This window comes from Protomyctophum bolini, assembly GCF_963924005.1.
Source record: "Protomyctophum bolini genome assembly, chromosome: 2".
NCBI lineage: Eukaryota > Metazoa > Chordata > Actinopteri > Myctophiformes > Myctophidae > Protomyctophum > Protomyctophum bolini.
Genome location: NC_137863.1, coordinates 52,493,797 through 52,508,272, shown reverse-complemented (window position 1 = coordinate 52,508,272; position 14,476 = coordinate 52,493,797). Strand labels below are relative to the sequence as shown.

At 43.7% G+C, this 14,476-nt stretch overlaps 1 protein-coding gene across 3 annotated transcripts in view; it reads left to right on the top strand.

Moving 5' to 3' along the window:
* Positions 1-14,476, top strand: part of kcnab2a (potassium voltage-gated channel subfamily A regulatory beta subunit 2a) — a 181,440-nt gene that overhangs the window by 1,510 nt on the left and 165,454 nt on the right. The window contains exon 1 of one of the 3 annotated variants that reach the window (XM_080783159.1): positions 10,241-10,259. The exons of the other annotated variants lie outside the window; for them this stretch is intronic. The gene's annotated coding sequence lies outside the window, so the exon portion shown is untranslated. Of the gene's footprint in view, positions 1-10,240; positions 10,260-14,476 lie in introns of those variants that run through there. 3 annotated transcript variants of the gene reach the window in all.

The window sequence follows — 14,476 nt, the reverse complement described above, 5'->3', positions numbered from 1 at the left end:
TCTTATTAATGCCCCAGTGTTTTTGAGTGGTGCAGCCACTCCAAGGAACAGCAATGTCCATCCCTATATGTCCCTCCATCCCTAGCCGCGTTCCTGTGGGTCTGGAAGTTCCGGGGACCCCGGCACTGCCACATAAAAGAGTAGCCTTGCCGAGCCATGAGGCCCATAGGGGCAGGAGCCTATCTCCTGTTTCTGTAGCGTGAGGCAGCTTGATGAAGTACACCCCCTGGACATGACGCTAATCCAACCCTTGATGCTGAGTGTCAAGCAGGGAGGCACTGGGTCCCATCTTTAGATTCTTTGGTATGACCCGGCCAGGGATTGAACCCCGACCTCCCAGTCTCAGGACGGACACTCTAACCACAAGGCCACTGAGCTGGCACTGCCCCATAACACGTTAGAATTATTATGCTTGAGTACACTTAACAGTTAAGAGCTTGCTTCCCTATTTCTCTCTATCTCTCTCTCTCTCTCTCTCTCTCTCTCTGTGTGTGTGGGGGGGTGAAGTCACAATAACTGAGTCATTGGTTTGGCTAATTAATTATGCAATTAAATTACACTGGTGCACTTTGCATCTCCTGATTAGATAGACTAGGGGCTCCATTTCCATTTCCGTCACCGCTAAACACCTTATCCCTAAACTTCTTTGCCTTTTTTTTTTCTTTTACTATTTTGCAAAACATTTTTGAATAGTTAAAATGGCCAGTCTACAAGCTCACAACTTGTCAATGTAGAGGCTAGCTGAACTATTCAAAAATGTTTTTCAAAACAGTAAAAAAAAAAAAGGCAAAGAAGTTTAGGGATAAGGGGTTTAGCGGTGATGAAAATGGAGCCCTAGGCCTAGATGTTTGGGCCCTCACATCTAGAGTTCAGGCAGCTGTGCTGCAGTGTTTGGGCCCTCACATCTAGATTTCGGGCCGCTGTGCTGCAGTGTTTGGGCCCTCACATCTAGATTTCGGGCCGCTGTGCTGCAGTGTTTGGGCCCTCACATCTAGATTTCGGGCCGCTGTGCTGCAGTGTTTGGGCCCTCACATCTAGAGTTCAGGCAGCTGTGCTGCAGTGTTTGGGCCCTCACATCTAGATTTCGGGCCGCTGTGCTGCAGTGTTTGGGCCCTCACATCTAGATTTCGGGCCGCTGTGCTGCAGTGTTTGGGCCCTCACATCTAGAGTTCAGGCCACTGTGCTGCAGTGTTTGGGACCTCACATCTAGAGAGTTCAGGGCAAATATGGAGATCTGTATCTGTGGACAACACACTGCATATTTTGTCATAGGCTATTTTATTTTTGGATATAAGAGAAGGTGTAATAGTAGTGAGTAACATGAAATGACTGTACAAAAACGTATTGAGTATGCACATGAACACTGAGGTAGGTAGGCACAGTATACCTAACCTGGCTATAACGCAATACAAACACAACAGGTCTTACAAATCATCAGTCCAAGTTAGTCGCAATGTCTTCTTTTGAAGATATCCGATATCTGATAACTATTCTCCCCATCAAAGCAAATACAATTAAAGTAAAATAAGCAGATTTTAACAGATGATGTCGTTGTCTTCGTGGCATGTTGTTTTGTTTTAGGGAGTAATGTCGGGTTATTGCCTGCGTCTTGTTGCTGGCGGTGTCCGGCATGGGTCCTTATTAGGGTAGTCGACACTACGTAGAAGTGTATATATTATACCGCGGCTACCGCCATTCTAGTGAACAGAGACAACAGAGTTAACGTAGCTGTGTCTTACTATGGCTGTGGTGTGGATGCTGTCAACAAAGCGGTGACGATTTTGACGTCACAGGCTCAGCAAGCAGGCTGGTGGTGTTGTGCAAGAATGTGGTTTTCGTGAACATGGGTATTGTACTGTAAATATGACATTGGCATGGATGCGAGGTAGTGCGTTAGGTCTGGACAGGCATGCTGTCGGTGTTGATGTGCATGGTGAGATGTGTGCAAACGGTGTGGTTTGGTAGGAGCAGAGTAATCTCGTAGGAGAGTAATGACACTCACGTTGACTCCCATTGTGACAATGGAATGCAGAAGTGCTCCTTCTATCTCAATGGGATAGTTCCAGCCATAGGAGCCATGTTTGGAACTATAGCCCATAGGCACCCGCTTTGCGGCGAGATCAAAGCGAGTCGCTACTCTCCTGCTCTACACTCTGGGTAGGAGAAGGCGAACAAAGGTGAACGGATAAACGGGGTGCTGGGCTGTCAATTAGTGTGGCAAGATAGAGCCCCAACTGGCATAGTCCTGCGGGAATACAAATAAGACTGGCGAGGGAGATGGGGGAGTGACATGCAGTAAAGGCCGTTGGGATCGGGAGTCGAACCCGCGGCACGCTGCCAGACTCGGGCTACCGGCCAAGGTGCCTGGACCGCTGAGCCACGGCCCAGGCCCTTGGTTGCTCTGCTCTGTTAGAGCCTGAGCATCTTGAGCTACTGGCACGTATTGGCCTGGAAACCAGACGGATCTGCTAGGTAAAAAGAAGGCAGATTTGGTATGGCACCGCTCAGTTGTGATTGGATCTCATTCCCTCCGAAGTAGTGATGGGACCAATCGGGGCCCGGTATGCAAATATAAATGTTCCCCGTGGAAATGCAGGTTCCACACTGAGGTTCCAGAGACTAATATATATATATACACAGTGATATTAGTCTGTCTGGCCATGCCAGACATGTAGGCTATATAGCTATAGATTTATTTATTTGTGGAAGAGATAATGACAAGATTCATTGCTAAATATCTCTGATGTCACTGATTTAAAACGTTTCCAAAAGCAAGAGTTGATGAAAAAAGCTGATCTCTGTGGCCCCGCCCACATTGCATTATATCACAGTATTTATCGCTAGACTGGCTGCACTGCTCCTGTGATTGTATAACCAAATTAGTATTTACATCAGTGTTTTTGGCAGCACATTTTGATTTTAGCTTTAGCTACTACATAGCCTTGCCGAACTAATACGTGGCCTTGCCGAGCCATAAGGCCAATAGGGGCAGGAGCCTCTCCTGTTTCTGTAGCGTGAGGCAGCTTGATGTACAAGTACACACCCTGGACATGACGCTAGTATGTCGCAGGGACTTATACCCCCAATCCCAACCCTTGATGGCTTTAGCCATAGTCTCTTGAATAGTTTTCATTTAGTTTAAGTCACATTTAGTCACCTGGAATGTCTTGGTGTCTAAATCTACAGTTGATTTAGTCGACTAAAATGTATTTTGGCGGGCCTGGCGATGCCATCGTAGTGACTGTTTTTACACTTGCTGAAAATAGTCGATCTACAAGCTTGTAGCTTGAGCATGAAACCAAGTGTAAAATGACTTATACTGGATCTCTCTTGTCCACTAGTCCCTTCCTAACATTTTAGTATAGTTTTTATTTGTCAACGAAATCGACAGTATATTTAGTCTTAGTTTTAGTCATCATAGCCAAGGGTAGTCGACGAACATTTTTCGTCTTAGTTTTAGTCGACGAAATCAACACTGATTTACATAAACCAAATGGGTTACAAGCTACATGGCTATTTAGGGACATAATGTCAGGCCCAGAGTAGCCTCGGAAACCCAGATGTTTTTATTTCTAGGGAGAGAAAAAAAGTCTGGGGCCGAGTCCACTTCAATTCGGCATACAATAGCGCAAACATCGCTCACTCTGCTGATTTCTTATCGTCTGCACCTTTGTTAAATTGACGCACACACACACACACACACACACACACACACACACACACACACACACACACACACACACACACACACACACTCCTCTCTCTCTGTCGCTCTAATTAGGCTCATGTCCAGCAGCTGTGCCTAGTTTCTCCCGGCGGATCCTGCCGGGAGCTGCCTATGCCATAAAAAGCATAGGTGAGTTCCAGTCTAGGGCCAGAGTGTCTCTGGCTACAGTTATAGTAAAGCCCTGTAACCAGGAGTCAGCCCAGCTCCTTATCCAGACAACAGTCATATCAAAACTTGACCATTGTACTGTAACTCCCTCCTTGCTGGCCTACCGGCATGTGCACTTTCCAAATGATCAAAAATGCTGCAGCTCGCCTGGTCTTCAACCAGCCAAAATTCTCAGTACTTGTAGGTCTGCTATTTTAGAAAAATCGTGAACATGTGCCTTTTTTGAGAACCACTGATACAGAAACATAAGGTTTTTCAGGATTTCGAAGACATTTTGTTTTCGACGTCAGGCCTAAATGGGTTAAAGCAACTTTACAGATAAACAAGTCCATATCTTATTATATGGACTATTATATAGATTATAATGATCAGACTTGGCAATATATTATATATAATTATACTCCAAGAGCATACAAATGGACCCTGATTTTCAGAGTTAAATGAACACTGATGATAGTGTTCTCCCAGAGAATGGTATCAAATGGGGGTCTGCGGCCTAATGCATACTATAGGCTATACTAGTGTTTAAACTGTGTTGTGCTATAGGCCCGTCTTATTTAGCTGCTACAGTATTTATTTACTCTTTGAGTGAAAAGCAAAAAAATATAAGCCTTGAAAAGTCATTGGTTTAAGAAAGCAGGGCTGTCTGTACTACTGTCACTTTGTACCTTTTGCATAATCATATCGGTGCCAAATCTTTGCACAATCCTCACAGAAAAGGCGTGTTTTTATTCCAGTTTAAAACAAAATCACTATATCTGTTGCATATCGGTTATCGGTGATAGTTACCCTCTATCGTATCGGTTATCGTATCGGTCACAAAATTCCATATCGGTCGGTCTCTATACGTTACCTTTTACCCACCAAACATTGAAACACATATTAATTACGTCACCATCAACAGCCAATTATTTGTAAATCATTAGCAAAATATTAGCAAATCTTTGAATATATTCTTTCAGAGCCAACGTATTTAACTCTCGTATTTGCTTCTGAGGGGTTCCTGGAACAACATATTTTCAGATGGGGGTCGGCGGCCAATTACATAATAATTTTGGGGGTCTTTGACATGAAAATGTTTCAGAATGACTGACAGAAACATAGGGTTTTTGAGAAAAACTTCAGATTTAGAAGGCGTTTGTAGAATCGTTCCCAGGTCAAAATGGCTTAATACCTGTCGCTGTCACTTGCTCTGTGTCTACTAATCCTCAAGGCGGGCAGGCCTAATGGCCTTCTCTGAGCCGTTCCCAGAGGACCAGAATCATGATTCAACATGAGGCACTCATGTCTCAATCTCTAGACTATCCTTGATTTGCAAGCTGGTCATGTTTCAGTGGCTTTATATTTAGTTTCATAAAGTATCACAGCCAGGGTCTTTATTTAAAGACCCCCCATGAAGCGGGAATTGGAGCTACTGTATATTCATGTCAAGTGAACTAATAAAATGACGGGTGTGGTTGAGCTATAGCCAAAATGTCCACTGAATGTAACAGTTTTGGGGCAGTATTCCATGGCTCAGGCCGGCCCCCTACCACCCCATTGAGTATTAAAACATTCTGGGTGGGAACCCCTTTTGGTGTTTTAAGCATTATGTTATGCTGTTAGAAAATAGCAGATCTACAAGCTCATATAGCGCTGCACCGAGTGCCGTGTTACGGACTTGTAGGTCTGCTATTTTAGAAAAATCGTGTAAATGTGGCGCAAATCTTTGAATACTCAAATCTTTGCTTCCCTGGTCCCTGGAACAACATATTTTGAGAGGCCGGCGGACAAATTCACATAATTCTAGGGGCCCTTGACATGAAATAGTTTGAGAACCACTGACAGAGAAACATGGGGTTTTTCAGAAAACTGTCAGGATTTAGAAGACATTTGTAGAATCATCCTCAGGTCTAAATGAGTTAACTCGACATTCAAGTCCTGACTTTAGTATTGTAGGTATTTATAGTCGACATTCATCGTTGATGTCATATCTGACTGGTGCTACGTCTTGTTTTTTGATTTAAGATTATGATTTCATAGTATTTGAATATTTGTCTTGATATGCTTGCAGCTAGTTCATGCCCCTAAAGGCCTGGTTGTCCATTGTCCATAGCCTACTACTTTCAGAATAGTATAGTATATGTTTGTGTTTTCCTCAACTTCTCAGCTGGTGTTGAGAATGGCAAACACTTGAGCACCTGGCAGGAACACGGAGGCATCACCCTTCCCTTACACAGCTGTCTGGCAATTAAAGGGTAAAAATAACCATACACTTATAATTAGTGATCGACCGATATGGATTTTGGCCGATATATCCGATCACCGATTAGTGGACAATCAAAAAGCCCGATAGCCGATATTATGACCGATTATGAATAGTAAAAAAAAAAAAAGTTAAAAAAAGTAAAAATAACATAACTTTCAACACAAGAATTCCTTTAAATGTATTGGAGAACATTTATTGCTTAGCAAGCACAAGAACAACATTGTTTTCAGTTACTTCAGTAACACTCCCCCTCCCCCCCCCCCCCCCATCAAATGCATTTTTTAAACAAGTGCAATGTACTGTAGCACAGTAGCAGCATGGGACATTCAACACAGTGAGTAGTACAGTATGAACAGCAACATTGTATTCAGTTACTTCAGTAACACTCCCCCTCCCCCCCCATCAAATGCATTTTTTAAACAAGTGCAATGTACTGTAGCGCAGTAGCAGCATGGAACATTCAACACAGTGAGTAGTACAGTAAACTAAAGTGCAGGCTGTGTTTAGTACAGCAACAGACTCCAACAGAGGTTTTTTGGTTATTTTTTTTCACAGCAAAAATTCTCATAAATAGCTACAATTGTCTTTACACCAGTTATACAACAGTGAACATTAAATCACATAAGGTTCAATGTCGTCGTCCAATTGTCGTACGCCGTCCTGGAGGAGCCATCTACAATAACAGGAGGTTGAGAGAGTCAATGATTATTCTTTTGTAATAATAAACATTTACAAACAAGTACATAAATACTGATAATGGCCCTCTACAAGCCTCATTAAAACATTGTGAGCTTGTAGATTGGCTATTTTTTATTTTACTATATTTTAATTAATGTATACCATACTATAAATGTAAAGTACTAAAATATGTCTTTGAGATATTGTGGGGCAGCCCTAAATGTCCAAAAATGCTAAATACAAATATGCCTACTATGATTTCAGCATGGGTCAGGGATTCAAATGTAATCATGTATCACTATTCTGTAGTCTTCTTGTATTCTTACGTAGCCGGTAGCACATTTATATAAGGTCACATTTTATATGCAACACTACATGGCTACGTTCTATGTAACGGTGTTACATTGAATTTCGTGACCCATACAATTGTGCTCCCTCGTCTGATTTGGGGAAAAATGGCTGCCCCCAGTACTTGTTGCACTGTTGTTGACTAGAAGCTCGACCGGCCGCACATTTCATGTATGCGTCGATAATAATCATGCGTTTATAAACAAAGCAGTTCAGTAAAGTTCTCTTACTTTGTGGAAGAAGAAGAATGTCCGTCTCCTTTCACTCCGTTGATGGCGGTGGAACTGCAGCACACCGTGCTGTGAGACGAGATAAAACATTCGGAAGCGAGTCAGCATGCAGTCAGTCACATAATGCTATTATATTTTACATGAGCGTTACATTACAACGAACGGATTACCTGAAAAACAAGCTCCGTGTTGCTTCTTGGAGAAGTTGAACTGGTGAGTGTTTAAGGCGGATTGTGATGGCTCATGGCTGGAAAGTTTTCCACATGTCTCTTTGAGAGAGAGAGAGAGAGAAAGCGAGACAGACAGTTAATTATTTCCAAGATAATAATAAAGTGTAAATGTATAAGCACGCTGTGAAGGGTTATATAATTGTGTCTATCTTACTTGTAAAACAGCCAGTTTCTCCACGACAAAGCGGCAGGTGAGGGTGTCCCCAGCTCTGTGCACAACATGCTGTGTTTTCTTTTTTCTGTGCTCAGTCAGCACTGCAGACGCACGCAGAGGATTCATTCGTTTCATTGGCTCATGATGTACGTTTTCAACCAATCGAAGGATCTTTTGGTCGGCACATTGTTAGTGAGAGAGGTTGTTGCGCCAATATTTGCGCATGAGAAAAAATAAAATAATCGGCCTCGATTATTCTTTTTTTACCACCGATACCGATATTAATTAAAAACATGAATATCGAAGCCGATAATCGGCCGTGGCCGATTATCGGTCGATCACTACTTATAATGTTAAAGGGACAGTTAGAAGATGTAGAACACTTCCTGGGGGTTTATGTGGTTTTATATATTTTAGATTTGAGCAGTGAGCCCTGTGTCTCACTTCCTTCCTGGACTACAATTCCCATAATGCTTTGGTGCACTGCTCCTCCTTGTGGATAGGGGGAGGGCTGTCCTACTGAGACAACATGTAGTCCAGGAAGTAAGTGAGCCCAGTGTCGATGACGATAACTAAGGTACCTTTGGTGATCGGCTGGGTATATGTATGTATTTATGTCGGGGTACGAATGGTGGTCTCCTTTTGGCTGTTGATGGTGACATAACTAAGGTACGTTTCAAGGTTGGTTTAAGGTCAATACCGTTATTGACTCGTTCTAAAGGATTTAGAACAGCAGTTGTAATGGACATTGGTTAGTAGCAGTAGTTGCGCGCTCTGCTTGCGCACAGGTAGGCCATGTATGGCCTACTTGTGTGCAAGGCGCAAGTTGGCACCTCGACATAGTGAATTTCTAGTTAATACTGTTTCAGGTCGGCGGCAAGTCGGGTTGGGTTAAATAAAAATCACACTCATGTGAAGTGAGGGGCGCTCCGTGCTCAGCCAATCGTATCATCACTAATGTAATTCCGCCCATCACTTTTGGCACTTTCATCTTCAATATATAATGTGCTTTGCTCAGCCAATCAAATCATTGCGATGGGGTGATCAGCCAATCACAAGCCAATGTTTGTGTTCACACACCCAGAAATCTGGGCATAGGAGGTTCTAGCGACCCTCAAAACTGACTGGGGTCTACATCAAATTAATTCACTGGAAACCTTTTTTTAGCCTGCTTCCAGAAACTTGATTGTACCCCAAACTTACAGAAGGTAAATTTGTATTTGGTTGACAACATTTAATTTTCCCATTGGCTGGGAGGATGATGGTTCACAATCACAACCAAGCCCGACGACGATAAGGACTCTACCGGCATCAATAACGATAATAACAATATTATTAAACAAACAGTATTAATAAAATAATTGTTTAATAATCAGAAATCAGACTGCCTGAATGTCATCTTGAATTTGATTAAAAACAGAGTAGTTCTGTAATCAAAATCAGCTGCATTTGGATGAACGTGCAACAATGGGAATCAAACGGGTGAATTAAATCAAGATACATTTTTATTCATGCAGGACTTGGACACGTTTTCACACGTCACATTTTCGTTCAAAGGAAGTCATTCAAATTGGATTTTATGGACTTTTGATATAAACATACCCATTGTTTTGTCATCCATTGTTAGGTATGCCCATATGATGGCCACGGATGCGGTCTAAATGTGTGAAAAACATATTTTTCACTTCACTCCGTCTTTAAGTTTCGTCTTTGGAAGTACACACTTGCAAGTTCGCCTTACAAACTTCAGCTCGTTCACTGTGGACAGATCTACAAGCTACATGACATTTCACAAGTTCACTAATCGCTGGTACAGTACAGACAGTACGTAAATGAGCATAATTGAGAAACGGCAGAGAAGCCTGTGCCTATATGATTGGTTCAGAATCATTGTGTTGCTCTTCTCTCTCTGTTCTGAATGTGTGCCGACATGCAAAGGGAGGTGTGTTCATTTTACAGAGAGAAGGCAAGAAAGGAGGGAGGGAACGAGAGTGGCGAGGAGGGTATTGCTGTTAAAGCATACATGTGCTCTCATCTACGACTCTCTAGGCTGACATATTCATTCTGTCTCCCCCCTTTCTCTTAATTTTGAATCTTTCTTCCTCATCCCCCCCCCCCAATTCTGCGTATCTTGTGGGTCAATCTCTCACGCGTGCGTGTCTTGGGTAGTCCGTCTCATATCACACACACACACACATACACACACACACACACACACACACACACACACACACACAGGCTCTCCGGCAACAGACGAGGGAATCCGTAGATGTGCAGGGTCGGTGTCATTCCTCCCCCTGTCCTCTCGGCTCTATGTTTGCTTCCCTCATTCTCGTTCCTTCTGTCGGAATTCGGCTGCTCTTCCTCCATCTCGTTGCCATCCTCCTCCTCCTCCTCCTCCGTTCGGAGCTGTGACCGCTGTGTCAGGCGTTTCAGCGAGCAGACTGAGGTGGGTCTTCAGATGCATCACAGCCAGGTCTGTATAGCTCTAGGTGTTGGACTATATACCTCTCCCTCTCTCGCACTCGGCTCTCTCGGTCCCTCTCTCTCTCTCTCGTGCACTCTCGCTGTTTCTCTCCTCCCATAATGTCAGAGAGCGTTGTGATGATGGTTGACTGTGATGTGTGTTGTCATTCTTTCCAGCGGAGCAGCAGCAGACAGATGCTACGTTTCACGACTGTCTTAAACCCTATTATGTTCTTAGCTGAACGGAGTCCCTCAAAATGGCAGATTTACATTCCCACCCTGTGAGCTTGTGGATCTGCTGTTTTCGCTGAATGTTCGCCGCAGCTTAGGGGATATGCTAGGGTTCATATAGGTTAACCCATTTAGACCTGAGGACGATTCTACAAATGACTTCAAAATCCTGACCGTTTTCTTGAAAAACCCTATGTTTCTATATGTCAGTGGTTCTCAAACATTTTCATGTCAAGGACCCCCAAGATTATATGTAATTGGCCGCCGGGCCCCTTCTGTTCCAGGGATCCTCCAGAAGCAAAGATTTAAGTTAAAAACGTTGGCTCTGAAAGAATATTCCTTAAAAGATTTGCACTACGTTTTCACGATTTTTCAAAAATAGCAGACCTACAAGCTCATAGCTCGGCACTCGGTGTCGCGCTATGAGCTTGTAGATCTAAGCATAAGCATGTTATACTTTTTTAAGTATAACACCCGAAATGGGTTAACAAACAGTAGGCTACTAGTGGAGTGTAGGGCTTTTCTGCCAGGTCTAGATCTTCTCCCACTCACTGTCTCTTCGTACGCTGGCCGTTGGTGCATTGAGAACTATCCTTGCATACCGTATCTCACTGGAATGCATTATTTCACTGTCTGCATATCATATTTTATGCATAGATACCCCGTCTTCTTGAATTCTTTCCAGGGAGTCGGTTACCAGCCAATGCTGTCATGTTGTAAAAGAGAGAGGAGAAAAAAAAGAAAGTATCTTAAAATAGGTTTGCTAGAAGGTAAATTGCGCGCATGCTATACGCACACGTCCACTTCTCCTCATCTGCCCTTGATGCTGCTGCAGTGCTTATTGGTTGCAGTACATTGCTGACGGGATCGCTAACACCCCGAAGCCCGGTCTTTAACTAAACTCCCGAGTTGCTGACCTGTGTGTGCTGCATAATTTGAGAGGTTGTGACAGTTGGCCGTCTGTGTGTGTGTGTGTGAGTGACATGTGCATTTATTAGTGTGTGTACGCATGCATGGCCACATGTATATTTGTATCGTGTGTGTGTGTGTGTGTGTGTGTGTGTGTGTGTGTGTGTGTGTGTGTACTTTACACGTGCGACTGCCAGCCTGTGGGCTTTAGTCCAAGGCTGGAGAGAAAGCAGAGAGAGAAATGCAGGCTGCAGAGGCTTGGTTTGGTGCAGTATACTGTATAAGCTGTTGAATGCTCTTGAAACATGAGAGAAGAGATGGCACATCTGTGATCGCTGTTATTCCCATATATATACCGTAGAACACTCGTTTCCCCAGACAAAAACGGAAGAAAAGAGCCCCCATCTACAAGCTCACAACGTGCTGCTTTGCGCCACGTTGTGAGCTTGTAGATCGGCTATTTTCACTAGTTTCAGTTTTGGGTCGCGAGTAGGGACGATGAGACATGCCAATGAGACATTTTGGCCGATGCCGATATCCGATTAATTGCTGTTATGGCCGATGACAGATATTACCAATGTCGATATGATCTCATTCTGTATTGAAAAATTATAACTTGTCCATTCTGAAAAATAAATGTAACAGGGTATCTGCACTGCAGCAGGCAGATTTAACTTTAATACCTTTGTATATTTATTATTGTGAGCTTGTAGATCTGTGCAAGCTGTTACTTTAGGCTTGTTCATCTGTAAAGACAGACCGATTTAATCGGACCGATTAATTAATCTAAAAACAACAAAAATAGGCCAATATACAGATTGTTTGCCGACTAATCTCCCATCACTAGTCGCGAGCGTTTGGAAAGCGCTGCTGCAGAAAGCCTGGGCCTCCCCTCAGTCACACATGCCTACAGAGAAGACTCGTGTATCCTGAAATAGCATACAGTAGTACAGTATGTCAACGGCATGTGTGTATGAACTTACAGAGGAATAAGACGGTTGTCGTCATAGCCCCCCTATATGTCTGACTCCGTTTGGACACTTCAAGAGCTACGGTAATAACAGTGTCTCACAGTGCTGCTGTGTCTTAACTTATTTTTTTTTGAGGGGTGCTAGTCCCCTCCTATGCCCAGGCTTTCCGGATTACGCAAATTGTGATTGGTCAAAATGAGTTGATGTATGATGATAAGAACGCCCCTCACTTCCCACGGGTGTGTTTAAAACCAAAATGTAACACTTTTTTGCCAACTAGGTGGTAGCGTAGAGCGTCCAGTTCTCAATGTATGATGATTACAATACACACATACTATACAGTGCTATAAAATATAAGTCTGTATAAAATGCTATCTAAGTCTACATAAAGTTCTATATAAGGGGCTAGGGTAAGTGCTACGGGCCATGATGGAGTCTGAAGAGGTGGGTTGTCAGACTACGGCGGAAGATTGGGAGTGTGGCTTCAGTTCTGATTGTAATGGGAAGTGCATTCCACAGTTTTGGAGCCAGAAGGGAGAAGAGTTTGGGACGTGTAGAGCGTTGTCCCAGCGTTTTTAGTGAAGGTACTTCCAGCTTCCCCGCTTTGGCTGATCTGAGTGCGCGGGAGGGTTTGTAGGGTTCCATCATACTTGCAAGATATGGGGCTTGGGGAGCCATATCTTTGGTTGCTTTGAATGCCAGCATCAGAGTTTTGTACTCTGTGCGGGCAGCGACCGGGAGCCAGTGGAGGGAGCGGAGAAAGGGGGAGACGTGTGAGAATTTTGGCTGGTTGAAGACCAAGCGAGCTGCGGCATTTTGGATCAGTAGGAGAGGCTTAATTGCACATGCCGGTAGGCCAGTGCCACAAAGAGTTACCACAAAGTGTCACTGTTTATCAGCCTAACGCACCCACACACGCACGCACACACAGACACACGCACACTAGGCATGCCACGGTATGAGAATTTACAGTACGGTACGGTGCCGGTATTGATAACCTATACCTCGGTATTTATATATAAAACAATTTTAAAAAGTTGACCTTTTGTGATCATTTGAATTTTGTTGTTATTTGTCATGTCATGATGACCCAGGACCTGAATGGAAACAAGACTGACTGTTTTCAGAGATCCCTTTGGACATGTGTTTGACTGTACCCTGTACTGATTACATTTCTGCCAATAAAGTATTCAATCAATGCATCAATAGCTATTCCCCACTGTACTACACTGTACTATGGCTCCCCCTAATGGCCGTTTATGGCACGTGTACCCTGCACGCTGTAGCAGAGCTAGTGCGTAAACTGAGCATGCTTAGTCACAACTCTGTGTGCCGTGTTGACAGTTCACACTTAGTTAGTAGTACATATGGAAATGTGGAATATACAATTGGATCTGGGTGTCTTTCAGCAACACTAACTCAAAGGTAGGAAGCAACTTTTCAATCTACTGTAGCTGTGTGGTGAAAATAAATGTTTTGCCTTAGTCTGCGAGTGGAGTTGCACTGCATATGAGCAGCATGTGCCCAGTGTTGCCAACTCTCCACTAACGGAAGTAGCTAGTGGCTCCTCGAAAAGTAGCTAAAAGTCGCCAGGGGTGGCATATGCGCGCGTAGCGCGCGCCGCCCCTAGCGACTTTTTTGCGTCCCTAGCGACTTTTAGGCGCCCCTAGCAACGAAAATATGTAGCCAGCCCAGAAAAAAAATTGTCATTTATGTGCACTTAGTTTGTATCATCTCTTGCTGTTTTTTTTATATTACAATGAGTTTAAACGAGCAGCGAAATTTCAGAGTTCAGACCACAGCACAGAGTGCCTCTGCAGCTGCTGCGTCGAAAAGCCCCTACCCATTAAAAAACAACAAAAAATAAAATCCTCTCCAAGGACCATCACCTTACCGTGGTGGCTGCCTGACACTGTTTTTTTACACTGTTTGGATTTTATCTCTGGCGCATATCTGGCGCCTGTCAACACGATTTGTCCCCAATTCACTGAGGAAAAAAAGCTAGATTTCTCGCCAGAAGCTTTTCACTAATTCAGTCGCTAGGGGGGTCTGGAAAGAAGCTAAATATGGCGACAAATCCGCTAAGTTGGCAACACTGCATGTGCCGCCCACCGAC